This window comes from Thalassophryne amazonica, chromosome 23, assembly GCF_902500255.1.
Source record: "Thalassophryne amazonica chromosome 23, fThaAma1.1, whole genome shotgun sequence".
Taxonomy (NCBI): domain Eukaryota; kingdom Metazoa; phylum Chordata; class Actinopteri; order Batrachoidiformes; family Batrachoididae; genus Thalassophryne; species Thalassophryne amazonica.
Window position 1 is genome coordinate 26,700,341 of NC_047125.1, and position 15,642 is coordinate 26,715,982.

Genomic DNA, 15,642 nt, shown 5'->3' on the forward strand with positions numbered 1-15,642 from the left:
AAAATTCCAATCATCTCCATGGCAACCATGTTGCAGGTGAAGATGTCAGATGGAGCAGCAGCGGAGCGCGGCTTCCTCCAGCATTGGTACCCCAGGTAGAGGATGAGGAGGCAGAGAGGGAAGACGAGGAGCACGTGTACGATGCAGAAGGTGGACATGAAAATGGCAGCAGGTCTGACGTAGATGCACATCTCCGCCGGGAAAGACGAGGAGTTAGTGGCAGAAGTGGAGTTGACCGACATGTCTGGTTGTACGAAGAGCAGACGAGGAGGAATGCAAAGAAGAAAACAGAAAGAAAGAATCATCAGAAAACCCAAACTTGGGAGAATTTCACTGCCGTGCCTCGTGTCGTGTTTGTACAAAATGTTTTCCCGACGTCATTCATCCCTCATATCACTTAAAAGTTTTAAAAAATAAATAAATTTTGGTGACCTTTGACCAATCTGCCCCAAACAATCATCTGGAGACACTCACCGAAGGAATATTCCAATTTAAAATCATGTGAAAATCTTATCACCCGTTTCAGAATTATTTTCTACACTGCACATGCACAATTCCGTGATCCTGAGGAGGAAAGTGAGGGAAGCCACCAAGGTACCCATGATATGTAAATGAGTGACAAGCTTCAGTGACTGTGACTGGAGAAACTTTTGTCTGTTGCTTCAACTGTCAAGATTCAAGATTTCTTTGTCATTTATCATTATGTACTTCAATACGTAACAAAAATGTAATTAGATTTCTATTACAAGAACAGAAATTAAAATTGTGTAAATTAAACAAAATCATGATCTAAAAGTAGCAATTAAAAAGATTAAAACAAACAACAACAACAAAAAAAAAAAAAAACAAAGCTCAAACATCCACCATCACTAGTTTCCAATTCCACAAAATTTTACCTTGGAAAAAATTTTCAAGATCAAAGTCCTCTTAGAAGTGACTTTTCAGAAGCTAAAGTACATGTGATCAAATGCACTTGATTGAAAGTTTGTTTGTTTGTTTGTTTGTGTTTTGGTGTCAGCTTTTTTGTCAGCTTTTTCCATTTCTGAATTATTTTTCAGATAACCAATGTTCTGTGAAAATTATCTCTACAATATACAATTTGTCATTGCTTTTTGGCACTTGGTTTCCGACTGATAACTGGAAGATAAACAAACTGGCATAAAATTGGTACCTCCATCCAATGTTGGTGGTGTAGGTAAATTCATAAGAGAAAAATGAGAGTGACTGACACACCTTTGACTGAGATATAATGCAAAATGTACAACAAATTGGGCTTTTCAATATTAAATTCAAATTTCCACAAAATCCACAATCTGGATCAGATCCAGATCAGACTTTGTCAGGTGATAGTGAGTGCCAGTCTGTACCTCGCATTCAAATATGAGAGGGATTGGAGCATGTCTGATTAAGATATAATATAAAACATACATTAAATGGGGTTTTCAATGTTACATTTAAATGGCCAGAAAATCTGTAATCTCAATCAGATCCAGATCAAACTTTGTCAGTTGATAAAGGATACCATCCTACATAATGCTTTCAAATATTAAAGAAATTTTATCTTTCCTGACAGAGTTATGAACATTTGAAAATTCATTCAACGTTAAAGATACAGATTTTTCCAGTTTTCCAAGATTTTTCATGACTTTGTCCTTCGACCTTGAAAACTGAATCACTTCTTGCCTATCAGGATATAATAATATTTTGAAATAAGTTAACAATAATGGTATGCATAACTAATGTAGCAGGGTGGGATTGGTATATAAACACCAAAAACATCATTATGTATTTAAAATAAATAAAACTACATATTGCAAATAAATATCCATCTGTTTTCTCTACTGTGGTTGTAAATCAAGTGAGTTTATTGCATCATGAGCGGAATGTAACTGCAGGAAATATTCCATCCTTTTCGAAATCTTAGCTGTCAGATTTTAAAGTAATCTCACCTGCCTTATGAGGGATTAGTTTGTGATGTTTGGTCTGGCTGTTCTGATGCACAATAACTCTGTCGTGAGCTTGTTGTTATTGTGTCTCTGCTGCAGCACTCTAGACTTTTTTGCATGCTGTCAAACTGGCAAATTTTAATAATTTGATATGCTGCATCATGACTGTTGGACGAGCAGATAGTTGTGTTTACAGGGCTGTATACTGTTGCCTTTGGAAGACAAACCCTCACACTCTTGGACTTTATTGTATCAAATCAGATAGTTTTTAATACAAATACTGTACAATGTGAGCTCTTTGATGTTAAAGTGGGAAAAGTTCTGCAAATTGAAAATGTTGTGGTAAAGAGTGAATGTAATGTTTTCTTTAATCATCAAATCTGAAGAGGATCCCACTTATGACACCAACTGTTCATAGCGATGTTTCAGGGCAGCATGTTTAGTTATGACTCAAGTTAAAATTTAAAATCAAATTTCAAAGTAGCCATAACAAGTCACCACCTTCTCCGTGTTATGCATTAAAATGTTTTAATGAAACTGCTACAGCACACACAATAATAATAAAGATGCACCTTTGATTTAGCTACAACTTCAAGCATTTTCCACCATTAGTTTTCAACTTCCTTGGCTGATTGAAATAAATTTCTAAGGCCCAAATCGGTGTGTCTATGTTAGTCTGGTCTTGTTTGTTTTTAAGACAACATGTAAAATGACCTGAAGATATGCAGTAAGTATTTTTACAAACAAAATTTAATTCAATGTTTTAAAAGCATATTATAAATCCCTGCCCTGTGACAGACTGGCATCATGTTCAGGGTGTACCCTGCCTCACACCCTATGACTGCTGGAATGGGCTGGGATTCTTGTAAAACCTTTAAAATCCAACTAAGTACAAAGTAATGTAATAGTGTCAGGACTGTTGTGTGGGCCGCCCGAAGAGGAAGTACTGCTGGCCTACGCCAGAGGGCGCCCTGCCTGTTGTCGGGTTTCAGGCACCAGAGGGCGCAGTCGCCACACAGGAGCTCCAGGTGCACCAGTGCTGACAGCTGTCAATCATCAGACATCATCACCACCACCTATAAAAGCCTGGAAGAATCATCAGAACTCTGCCGAGTTATCAGCTTACCCGTCAGGTAAACCAGCTCAGCCGTTCTGTGCCGTACGCACACGTTTTTTGCTTCAGAGCTTTTTGCAGTCATTAACCTTTTGTACACTTGCAGCTTGTAGCTGAGTTTGTGGAAGTTGGAGGAGTTGGCATCTCCACTCCTTACTTCAGACTTGATTAAGCGATACATAAGGCACTGCACGTACTCTGTGTTCCTGTGTTTGGAGGTGGAGATTTCCAGGAAGGAACTGTGTTTTTGCTGACTGTTTGCTGGATGTACACACACCCACCCCTAACCTGTGTTTGTTCCTGCCAGCAGTACCAGATCCGACAGCTGGAAGCAGTGGCCATCTGGGGACTCAGGACTTGGCGGCTCCAGTGTATGACAGGTCTCCATTGGCGGTGGAACCTTGTGGGTCCCGGCTCTTCTCTGGATAGGCGTCTCCTACCCTCGGGCCTGCCCACACGTCACCTTTTTGTGAAACATGTTGATAGACTAAAAGCAGTATTTGACCTATTGTGCACATTTTTTTTTTTTTTTTTGCCAGCTTGCACTCGGTTGAGATGGACGCATTTTTCCTTTCTCCCTCCCTCCTTATCTTCCTGCTTCTGTGGCATGTTGTCTGTGAGGCTGCAGCTTTGCCCTTCTGGAAAATGACACAAATGGATCTGTTGAAGTGGTCTCTGAACACAATTGACACTATTTTTTCGACAAGATATTCGGGGCGGAGGACCCGACCTGTCCTGCCGGGACGCATGTGATGGGTTACGTGATGGACTCGTGGAGGAGATGGCAGGTCATGTGCCTTTACATGCTGTCTGTGGAGGACGTTGAAGATGTGTATATATTTGGCTAGGTGGTGACCGGCTTTCTGCTGTGTGGAGCGGGCATAGCGCTGGTTTACCGGAAACTCAAGAAGGTGGAGGCGGCTATAATTGGCCCGTCCAGGCTGCCCCACATGATTGATTCGATTGGAAGGGCAGTGTCAGCTCAATCGGCGGGTGTTAACCGCGCTTTGGATACCATCTCCGGCAAGATAGCGGCACTGGAAAACCGCTTTGATCGTCCATAAGACCGCATCCTTTCTACATTCAGATGTATTGAGAGCCACTCTGTTCTCAGACTGTGGAATCTTTCAGGCGTCTGCTAATCTGGATATTCATTTGGCTTCCCCAAAACACAGCTGCACTTCAAAGCCGCTGCGATAAAAACCTCCTGAAGGAAGGACAACACTTATGCCTCGCTCCGCAGTCTCTCCCTCCCTCAGCTTCTCCAGCTCTGACGTTGACTGTGGACAGTGAACTGTTCAGGCTGAGCCCCTCCTCCTTTCAGATGGATGAACAAGGTCATGACGGCGCCTAAAGGCTGGCTCCGGGTGTTCTGATCAATCAATCAATCAATTAATTGATTTATTAATTAAATTAATTAATTTATTCCTGTTAAAAGGGAGTTTTTCCTTCCCACTGTGGCCAAGTGCTTGCTCATAGGGGGTCGTTTTGACCGTTGGGGTTTTTCATAATTATTGTATGGCCTTGCCTTACAATATGGAGCGCCTTGGGGCAACTGTTTGTTGTGATTTGGCGCTATATAAGAAAAAAGTTGATTGATTGATTGATAATTTGCTTTGAGGTGAGGCATGCGCCTGGGCGACGGCGCTTTGGGAACAGAGTTCATGGCTTCTAACGACATACACTGGGTTTGTGAGGGAGTTCAGACAGGTGTTTGATCACCCGAATCGAGGCGAAACTGCTTCAAATGTGCTGCTGTCGATACGGCAGCGGCGGCGGAGCGTCGCTGAGTATGCCTTCGACTTCCGTGTCATGGCAGCGAGAGCCGGCTGGAATACGGTAGCGCTCCACGCCGCCTTCGTAAATTGACTGTCTCCGGTCCTTAAGGAGCACCTGGTGTCTAAGGATGAGCCGCGGGAATTAGATGGGCTTATCGACCTCGTTATACGGTTAGACAACCGAATAAAACAACGACGACGGGAGCGAGACAAAGGACGTGGCCGGGCACAAGCCGTCCCTCCCCCTTCCAGGTCCGAATCAGCACTGCCTTCCCCACGCTCCAAAGCCAGAGCGCTCCACGTGACAACAGCTCCCCCTGCTGGCGTTGCTATGGAAACGAGCAGGGCCAAAATGAGATCAGTAAACAGACAAAGGAGGCTGGCCCGTGGAGAGTGTTTCTTCTGCAGCTCTAATGAGCACGTGCAGAAGAATTGCCCCAGACAAACAAAACATCAACACTCTCCCTTAAAGACTGGGTTAAGGGTGGGCCATAACACACACATGGGAAATGCACGGAAATCCGCACAAGTCCCCGTCATGATCCTCAGTGGGGATTTAACCCTTCGTGCCCCTGCACTGATAGACACGGGGTCAGAGGGGAATCTGCTGGACAGCAGATGGGCTAAGGAAGTAGGGCTCCCTCTAGTGGTCCTTCCTTCACCTGTGAAGGTACGGGCACTAGATGGCACCCTTCTTCCATTAATCACACATCAGACACAGCCCTTAACACTGGTTGTATCTGGGAATCACAGGGAGGAGATTGTGTTTTTAGTAACAACTTCTGCCTCCAGAATTATTTTGGGTTATCCATGGATGAGTAAGCACAATCACTGGATCGATTGGCCGTCTGGTGTTGTGGCTCAATGGAGTGAAACCTGCCACCGGGAGTGTTTAAGATCCTCGGTTCCACCCAGTGCTACTGCTAAAGAGGAGGCTCGAGTCCCCCCCAATCTTACAGCGCTGCCGGCTGAGTACCATGATCTTGCTGACGTTTTCAGCAAAGATCTGGCACTCACGCTTCCCCCGCACCGACCATATGATTGTGCCATTGATTTGATCCCGGGCGCTGAGTACCCGTCCAGCAGGCTGTACAATCTCTCACGCCCTGAGCACGAATCAATGGAGACCTACATCCGGGACTCTTTAGCGGCCGGGCTGATCTGGAATTCTTCCTCCCCGTTAGGTGCTGGTTTCTTTTTTGTGGGCAAGAAAGACGGCGGACTCCGTCCATGCATTGATTACAGAGGGCTGAACAAGATCACGGTTCGCAACTGATACCCGTTACCTCTGTTGGATTCAGTGTTCACGACCCTGCATGGAGCCAAAATATTCACCAAACTGGATCTTCGCAATGCTTACCACCTGGTTCGGCTCCGGAAGGGAGACGAATGGAAGACAGCATTCAACACCCCATTAGGTCACTTTGAGTACCTGGTCATGCCGTTCGGCCTCACTAATGCCCCCGCGACGTTCCAAGCATTGGTAAATGACGTCTTGCGGGACTTCCTGCATCGGTTCATCTTTGTATACCTGGATGATATCCTCATCTTCTCCCCAGATCCTGAAACCCATGTTAAGCTTGTACGTCAGGTCCTGCAGTGGTTGTTGGAGAACCGGCTGTTTGTGAAGGGCGAGAAGTGCGAGTTCCATAAAATAATTATGAAGGCTTTTAGAACTAACGAATTTAATTTTAACGATCAACCTACGAGGTTGGACACGTAAGAAATTATTAATAGTGACTCACCAGTATTTCACAGTTCCTCTGACTGTGCCTCTTCGTCATGGCGCTGCTCCGCTGTCCGGATTGGCTGATTACTCGGGTGGTATGAAAAATATTACCCGTCCACGAAAAGGGTGTATTGCTATTTATTCTTTAGTGTTTTAGCCAATCATATTGGCGTATCATTTATAGGTATATGATAAGATTTGTTACAGATAATTATTACAGTTTTCTTCACAACAAAAATATTGGATTAGTATTAGTTTTACATGTATTTTCCCAAATCTCAGTACAATAGGTCATATGGGACAAGCAATGAATGATATAAAATAATTAATGAACATTGGGAGATGAAATCCTGTGCTTTATGCAAAATTGCAATGGCATTTGACATTTATAAGGAAAAAATAAGGAATCAAGACAAAAATAAGGAGACAGTCCTGCAATGCAATGACAGAATTTACAATTTATTAACTGCAGCTGGATTAAATACACGTAATTTAGGACTTTGAAACATGATTGTCAATATTTTTGCAATAACCACTCAAAAAGAAAGACTAAGTCTGTTCCGTGAGACTAAAAACTCAGACTCAAGGTATAATAATAACTTCCAGGTGTGAATGTGTGAACCTTCAACAGAAATTAATCACAAAAACACTCTAAGAAATGAAACACAGGGGTTTTAAATGTAATTAATACTATTGTTTTCAATATACTTGCAATTGTTGATTTTAGGGATTTAAGTAATAATGTTTCATTTTTTTTAAATTAATTTCAATAACAATAATGTTTTGCACTTGACAGTGTTATGTGGAGAAAGTTACCTTAACTTTATGAATTAAATTCAACGTTTTATTTCTTAGAGTGTGATTTAATGCATATATTTATTAACAACATGAACCAATTTAGTTGTAACTGGTTTAATGTGATCAGGAGGCGGGGCCAGATGCTGTTTATAATGCTTTAATTTTCTCATTTTATTCTATTCACATGAACATTTGATTGGATTCAAATGACTTCTGAACTAAGACTGGAAACTTATGTAAATTCTGTTGTTTTAGATGCATCTGTGGGCAGTTTGATGGATGACAGAATGTTTTTGAATGTTGTCACACACTCAGAAAACACTTTAACCAGTTTGCATGACTGCTAGAGAGAAGAACAACTGATTTTAAGGATTTTGACAACACACACAAACAAGGTTGGATATATAGAATGAAAATCAGTAGCCAAAAAATACAAATATATAGAGTTGACATGTTAAAGAAATGAAATAAACAGGAAAAAATACATACATACAAAAAATACAACATAAAAAAACCCCAATAACAAATACGTGAGAACCAAATAAAGTCTTAAAAAGAAGCAAAAATCCAACAAGAAGCTGGCGAATTTAAAGAATCTATGATTAGTGATGCTGTGCAGCTGTGATGAGTTCAGGACAGCTGGGAAAACAGAGCACAGGTGCAGGATCATGACTGTCTTGTAGCATGATTTTTGTTTTTAATCAAAATCAAATCCTCCTTATTGTTCAGCGTCTTGATTCTTTCCTTGGTCAAGATGGTAACAACGAGATTTGCAGGTTACTCATCCATCATCTCCTCATGTGGATTCCAGAAAATATACTATAGTCCACCCAGTGTGGTTCCACACAAAAAGCTAAAATAATAAATCCTTTTACAAATGGAAATGCATTTACATTTTTTTTAAGTTTCACACAGCTAATTTTTTGATAATCTGTGTCCACTGTGGTGGTATTTAGAGGGTATTTTGAGAAGATAGTGCTGTGGGTTCCCAATTCTTCATATGAGCTTTACTGTACCGGCCAGATCATTGGCTTCTGGTCTCTTTGAGGTTGGATTTTAAGGGGTTGTTGCTGCCATACAGGTTGTTCACAGACTGGCACCTCCCTACCTAGCCGACCTGGTTGAGCCCTATGTACCGGCTCGGGCCCTGCATTCACAGGGTGCAGGTCTGCTATGTGTTCCTAGGGTGAATAAGAAGTCGGTGGGTTACAGAGCATTTTCATACCATGCCTCAGCTGTGTGGAACAATCTGCCCACCCAGATCCAGCAATCAGATTCTGTGGAGACTTTTAAATCCAGACTGAAGACACATTTATTTTTTCTCTGTTTTATCACTAGTATTTTATGTTACTGCATGTCTTTTATTCTTTTTACTTCTTTATTTTTTTATTCTTTTATTGTGTTTTTAATCTATTAATTCATTTTGTTCTGCTTTTAAGTGATGTTTTGTGAAGCGCCTTGAGGCGACCTCGTTTCGATCAGAAGTTTTGGGTCCTTCTTAAACTTGAAATTGACAGTGAAACAATCTACCTCTTTGAACAGCATTTGGGAGGCTTCTGGAAGGATGCCATGCATTTCTGGATTCAGAATAAAGCTCTAAGATACTGTACATCCAGAAAGTATTCACAGCCCTTCACTTTTTCCACATTTTGTTATGTTACAGCCTCATTCCAAAATGGAGTAAGTTCATTTTTCCCTAAAAATTCTACTCACAACACCCCATAATGACAACATGATTTTTTTTTTTTGCAACTTTATTAAAAATAATTTTAAAAAATGTAAGAAATCACAATCTCAATACTTTATTGATGCACTCTGGCAGCAACTACAGCATCAAGTCTTCTTGAATATGATTCCGCAAGCTTGGTGCACCTATCTTTGAGCAGTTTGGCCCATTCTTCTTTGCAGCACCTCTCAAGCTTCATCGGGTTGGATGGTGAGCATCAGTGCACAGCCATTTTCAGATCTCTCCAGAGATGTTCAGTCAGATTCAAGTCTGGACTCTGGCTGGGCCACTCAAGGACATTCACAGTTGACTTGAAGCCACATCTTTGATATCTTGGCTGTGTGCTTAGGGTCATCGTCCTGCTGACAGAGGAACCATCGCCCCTCTGGAGCGGGTTTTCATCCAGGATGTCTCTGTACATTGCTGCATTCATCTTTCCTTCAATCCTAACTAGTCTCCCAGTTCCTGCTGCTGAAAAACATCCCCACCACCACCAATTTAGACGGGCAGCCAGCTCTAGGAAGAGAACTGGTAAATCTGAACTTCTTCCATTTACAGATGATGGAGGCCACTGTGCTCATTGGGACCTTCAAAGCACCAGAAATGTTTCTCTACCTTCCCCAGATTTGTGCTTCAAGACAATCCTGTCTCGGAGTCTACAGACAATTCCTTTGACTTCATTCTTGGTTTGTGCTCTGACATGTACTGTCAACTGTGGGACCTTATAAGTAGACAGATGTGTGTCTTTCTAAATGATGTCCAATAAACTGAATTTACCCCAGGTGGACTCCAATTAAGCTGTAGAAACATCTCAAGGATGATCAGTCGAAACAGGATGCACCTGAGCTCAAATTTGAGCTTCATGACAAAGGCAGTGAATACTTATGAACACGTTATTTCTTAGTTTTTTATTTTTCAGAAATTTTTCAGAAATCTCAAGAACTTTTTTTGACATTGTCATTATGGGGTACTGTGTGTAGAATTTTCAGGATTTTTTTTTTTTTCCGTTTGTTTTGTTTTTATCCATTTTGGGATAAGGCTGTAACAAAACAAAATGTGGGAAAAGTGAAGCGCTGTGAATACTTTCTGTATCACCTCCACTTCCTAGAAACCCCTCATAACGTCAATAATGTCCCCTCAGCGGTTTGGGATTCATGTTGAACTTTTTAGAAATGCATCAAAAGTCTGGATTTGGAAACAATCATCCTGATTCAGGTTTGTGTTTGCAGCCTGGTAGCTTTCGTGCTCTGTGCAGGAACAGCAGCGATAAAACCAAACTGCTGGGTAACGAGAACCAGAACAATAAAGTCATCACTGAACACACAGGACCAGAACTGAAAGATGTGAAAATAAAAATCAAAGCGCAAATTAGACACCCAACAAATCTCGACATCAGTGCTGCCATTATGGCCACTGATGTTTGTAAAGCTTTCTGCTTTGATTGGTCAACCTGCTTCCTGTCCCTGCCCACTTCTACAGGGCCTGGACGAATCAGAGCACAGAGAACAGAAAAGCTGCAGAAACAAACAATAGTTAAAGGCAAAATTGAGAACATTACATTGAACATGAGGCTGACATCAATACTGAAACCCGTGTTGTGGCACATTAATCCCGAACTCAGCAGCCAGATGCAACCAATGCTGATATTTCTGAGCCGGACTTCGCCCGCCTGTCAAAGGCGCAGGTAGGTGATGGGGTGATTGACAGCCAGGTGACGCTCCAAACAGGTGAGGCAGTGAAACAGATTCTGACCACACCAGGTGATGGAGAACAAGGACCGCCACACGGTGGTTAGCTCTGAAACGTCACTGTAGATGCCACAGAAGAAGAACAGAGACCCCAATATTCCAGTTATCTCCATGGCAACCATGTTGTAGGTGAAGACGTCATTGCTGAGCGCTGCTTCCTTCCATCGCTTGTAACCCATGTAGAGGACAAAGACGGAAGGCGAAAGGACGAGGAGAATATTGGCGGTCAAGTAGGAGGAGATGTTTAATTTGTTCATCGTGGGGTTGAAGCATTTGTAATATTCGGAGGAGTTGGATGAAGATGAATTTAGTGAAATATCTGTTAGGTAATTTTTTTTTTTTTTTTTAATGTTCCACATTACTAGGGGAGCTACGACCACTACCTTTACACACACCCCCCCCCCCCCCAGGACTTGTGTTTTAGGTTCCTTAGATGACCCCAAAACACAATCAGGATGTTCCCAAAAATAAAAACTGGCCTCAAGCCAGTTATCCAAGATGGCCGCCAAAATAGAGTTTTACACTAAAACACCTTTAAACAACATATAAACAACTTAAATATCACAGAGATCAATGGGAAGACCATTTCAGGTCACAGCAAACTCATTTGTGCCTAAAATAAACTCATTCATGGGTTTAAGATTCAAAATGGCCACCAATAGACCCTTATCATTAAAATACATAGTCGGAACAAACAATAGACTTAATAATGACAGAGATCATTTTGGTGTTTTAGTGAAAAAAAAACCCTATTTTGGTAGCCATCTTGGACGCCATTTTGGATAACTGGCTTGAGGCCAGTTAACGGTAAAATTGAGATCATTACATTGAACAGGATGTTCCCAAAAATAAAAAACTGACTTGAGGCCAGTTTTTATTTTGGGGATGAAACAACCTGATGTTTTAAAATACACTGTACAATAAAATAAGAATATGAGTCAGAGTTGGAAAACAGTTGAAGTCAGGTGTTTAACTTTATTCTGACAGCTCTGCAATTTTCAGAGAATTTTATGACCCCACAAATTGTGTTAAATGATCATAAATACATTAAGTAGTATGATTTGCCGTGTAAGCAGACTGAATTTTAGAATGTATTTTGTTAAAATGTTTAAATTTTGAAGTATGTATGTAACTGAGATGTTTTGCATTGTTAATGTGAATTCATGTTGATTCCCTTTTAAAATACAGAAATTAAAATCTGTTTAACATATTTTACACTTTTGCAATAATAATTGAGGAATTTGTGTGTGGTTGATTTTCATTAAAAAAATACAATTATAAATATTAAATTAAAGTTCTTTGTTCTTGGTGTCAGACTGTTTGGTAATATCTACACAATAACAGAAGGATATTCAAAGTTAAATAAATGGTAAAGTTATTCAAACGTACCGATCTCTGCGCTAAGGTTTGCATCTGATGGTTCTTCTGCGTTCTGCTGTTAAACACCTGAAGCGTTGAATGTTTGGGGTGTCGCATCAGTTGCACTGTGGACATTTTTCCATATTATAAAAACAAAAGCAGAGTCAAGTCTTATAATGTGCACTGATGCTGCGCTTTACTGCGTCCACATCACCATGGCAACGCATTGCATTCCTCCATGGTAACCACCCAAAAACACAACCGGTAGGCAAATAAACAGAGGTAAAATAATCAGTGACACACAACCAGGGCTTCACTAACACTTACATTAGGCAAATATACACTCCAGTCCATAAGTATTTGGACAGTAATGCACCCATTTCCCCTCCACCAACCGCTACCGTGACTGAGCTGAAAGTAACTATTCCAGATGTTCGTGCAGTGTTGACTTTCATCTTTTAAATCAAGGGGTTTAACAAAAATATCCCATGGACCATTTCATAATTTTTATACTCATTTTCTCCAGTTTCAGTCAGGAGACAGATACATGAACATTTCCACTAATCATTAACAAATACAGTGGAATGTGTGGGCCAGGAGGAGTAGAAACTACTACCTCTTGGCTGGGCAAATGCTAACTATACTTTTCTGGATTCTGTACATCTCCAGAGTTGATTTTAGCATTATGGCAATCAATAATGTGCAGCTGCTCAATTTTACCGCCTTTCAAATTGACCCCTAGATTATTTCATTAATACTCTGGAAAGATTCCCTTAGGGAAATTGAGGTTCCAGCAGTGTCGTATAGCAGCACACAGGGTATCAAAAGTAAAAAAACAATTTGCAAAATGTAAATACAAATATAAATAACAGAAATACTGCTCACTACTGGCTACTACTGTTCCTCTCCTTCCTGTCCCTTGTCTTCCTGTTACTCCTCCTCCCTGTTGATCAAAATTTCAAATTTTGGAAAAATTATTTATTGTAACATAATGTTCAAGTGAGGGAAGCTACCCAGGCAACTCTGAAGAAGTTCTAGGCTTCTGTGGTTTCTTTTTTTCTGTTGCATCACAAGTTCAACAGCCTCATGGTAGAACAGTGAAGGATTTTAAGACAGATTTTAAGAAATTGATCAATTTTAAGAAAGACTAAAGCTTGAGAATTGAGACTTGAGACTAAAGCTCTATTATAATGGTTTATGGAACAAAAAACAGTTTGGCTTCCATGTCTTGCTCAAGGACACTTTGGCACAGAATAGTAGTGAGGGATCAATGAGCAAACCTTTCAGCCGGTTAAGCCCCACAGAGATCACAAACTTCCATGTTTTCTAGCTTTGAGGGTATTTCTGTAAATTCAGTGTGTCTTCTGGTTTCTTGGGATGAAGGGATCCGATCCTCATCCTGATTCTGGTTTGTAACCGGGAAGTTTTCCTGCCCGGTGCGGGAACAGCAGTGATACAACCAGACTGCTGGGCAGATTCAGCCAAATCGACACAGACATCAGTGAACATCTGGTGTTGGTTTTTAACACTGAACACAAGAACATGGTGACGCAGACCAGGGTCCTCCCAACCCGGAACACCAGCACCGCCATAACGGCCGCCGTGGTGTGGAACGCTCTTTGCTTTAACTGGTCAACGTGTTCCTTGTTCCCACCCACTTTTCCAGGCCCTGGGCGATTCAGGACACCAAGAACCGAAAGGCTGCAGAAAGAGACAATGGCTAAGGGGAAGGTGGAGAACAAAAAAGAAGAGAAGACGCTGAAAGTGACATCATAAATATGGGAGTGAGTCATCCAGCAGAAGCTCAGCAGCCAAATGCACGCGACGCTGCATCTGATGGCAACGCCCCCGAACACTTTCAGATGCATGTAGGTGACAGGGTGAACAACGGCCAGATAGCGTTCCACACAGGTCAGGCAGTGAAACAGCATCTGGGCGGAAGAGGTGACATAAAACAGGTAAAGCCCCGCCCACAGCATGAGAGGAACATATGTGCAGAAGCCACCACAGTAGACACCAGACCCCAACATGCCAATCATCTCTACGGAGACCATGTTGTAGGTGAAGACATCAAAATGAGTGGTCGCAGAGCGCCGTTTGCTCCAGCGCTGGATTGTCAGGTGGAGGACCAGGATGGAGGGCGGGAGGAGCAAGATCACATAGGTGGCGAAGAAGGAACAGAACACGATGGTGCTGGTCCTGGAGTCAAAGCAGTGCTGCAAGGCGAGACTGCAGGAGCTGTTGGAGGAAGAAAATGAGAAATTACCAATTTTAGCTAACCAGTGAACAATGGACATTGTGCTGCAATGCGCCATGGGAGTTCAGGGTTTTGAGGATTTCAATGTTATTATTGTGGTTCATATTAGTTTAACAGTGTTGGTAGTGTTATTTATTTATTGTGTTTTTGTAGCTCAAGTGGTTTAGTCAGTTTAGTTAAGTCTCATGTTGCTCTTACCATGAGTGACTTAAGTCTCATCTTGGTAGTATAAGTGAAATGTGTAGTGTTTTTAATGTCTTCTTGCACATCTTTGTTTGTCAAATTAAAAGCGCCTACTTACAGCAGCTGTGCATGTGTGCGTGCAACTTCAATCACAGAGAAACTGTTGTGTGGGCCGCTGAAGAGGAGGTACTGCTGGCCCACCACCACCAGAGGGCGCCCTGCCTGGAGTGCGGGCTCCAGGCACCAGAGGGCGCTGCCGCCTCACAGGAGCAGCCAGGGTGACAGCTGTCACCCATCACCTGAGACAGCTGACAGCAATCATCAGAGGGGTATATCAGCAGGACGGCATCTCCACCTCATTGCCGAGATATCGTTTCTACCGAGGAGGTAACGTATCCAGCCGACTATATCAACCTTGAATACTTTTTGCCTTTATACAGAGAGAGAGAAGAGCAGCAGGAGACAGTGTTGGATAAGTACTCACTCCTGCACTTCAGTGTTTACTTGACGAGAGGGGGAGGTGGTGTTACCACCGTCCGTGTTGCTGGGTGCAGCGCACCCACCTCTGACTGTTTTTGTTCCTCGCCAGCAGTACCAGATCCGACAAGCGGAGGCAGTGGTCACCTGGGAGTTCGGGACTTGGCGGCTCCAGTATTCCCGGGGTTCGGTGGCGGTGGAAATCGAGTGGTTCCGGTTCGACTTGGACAGACGTCTCCTACCTTCGAGCCTGCCCACACGACACCATTGGAATTCGGCTTGTTCCCGAAATTGTTATCTGTTGTGTTTGTTGTGCGAGTTTCACAACAGTAAAGCTTTGTTATTTGACTTACTCCATTGTCCGTTCATTTGCGCCCCCTGTTGTGGGTCCGTGTTCCTACACTTTCACAACAGAAACTGTGGACAGCTCACATTTGCTGTTTGGCATGCTTATGTACTCTGGGTCATGGATGAACGCTGCGAAAACGGAACAATGGATGTTGCCAACTACTTTCTGGACTCACACG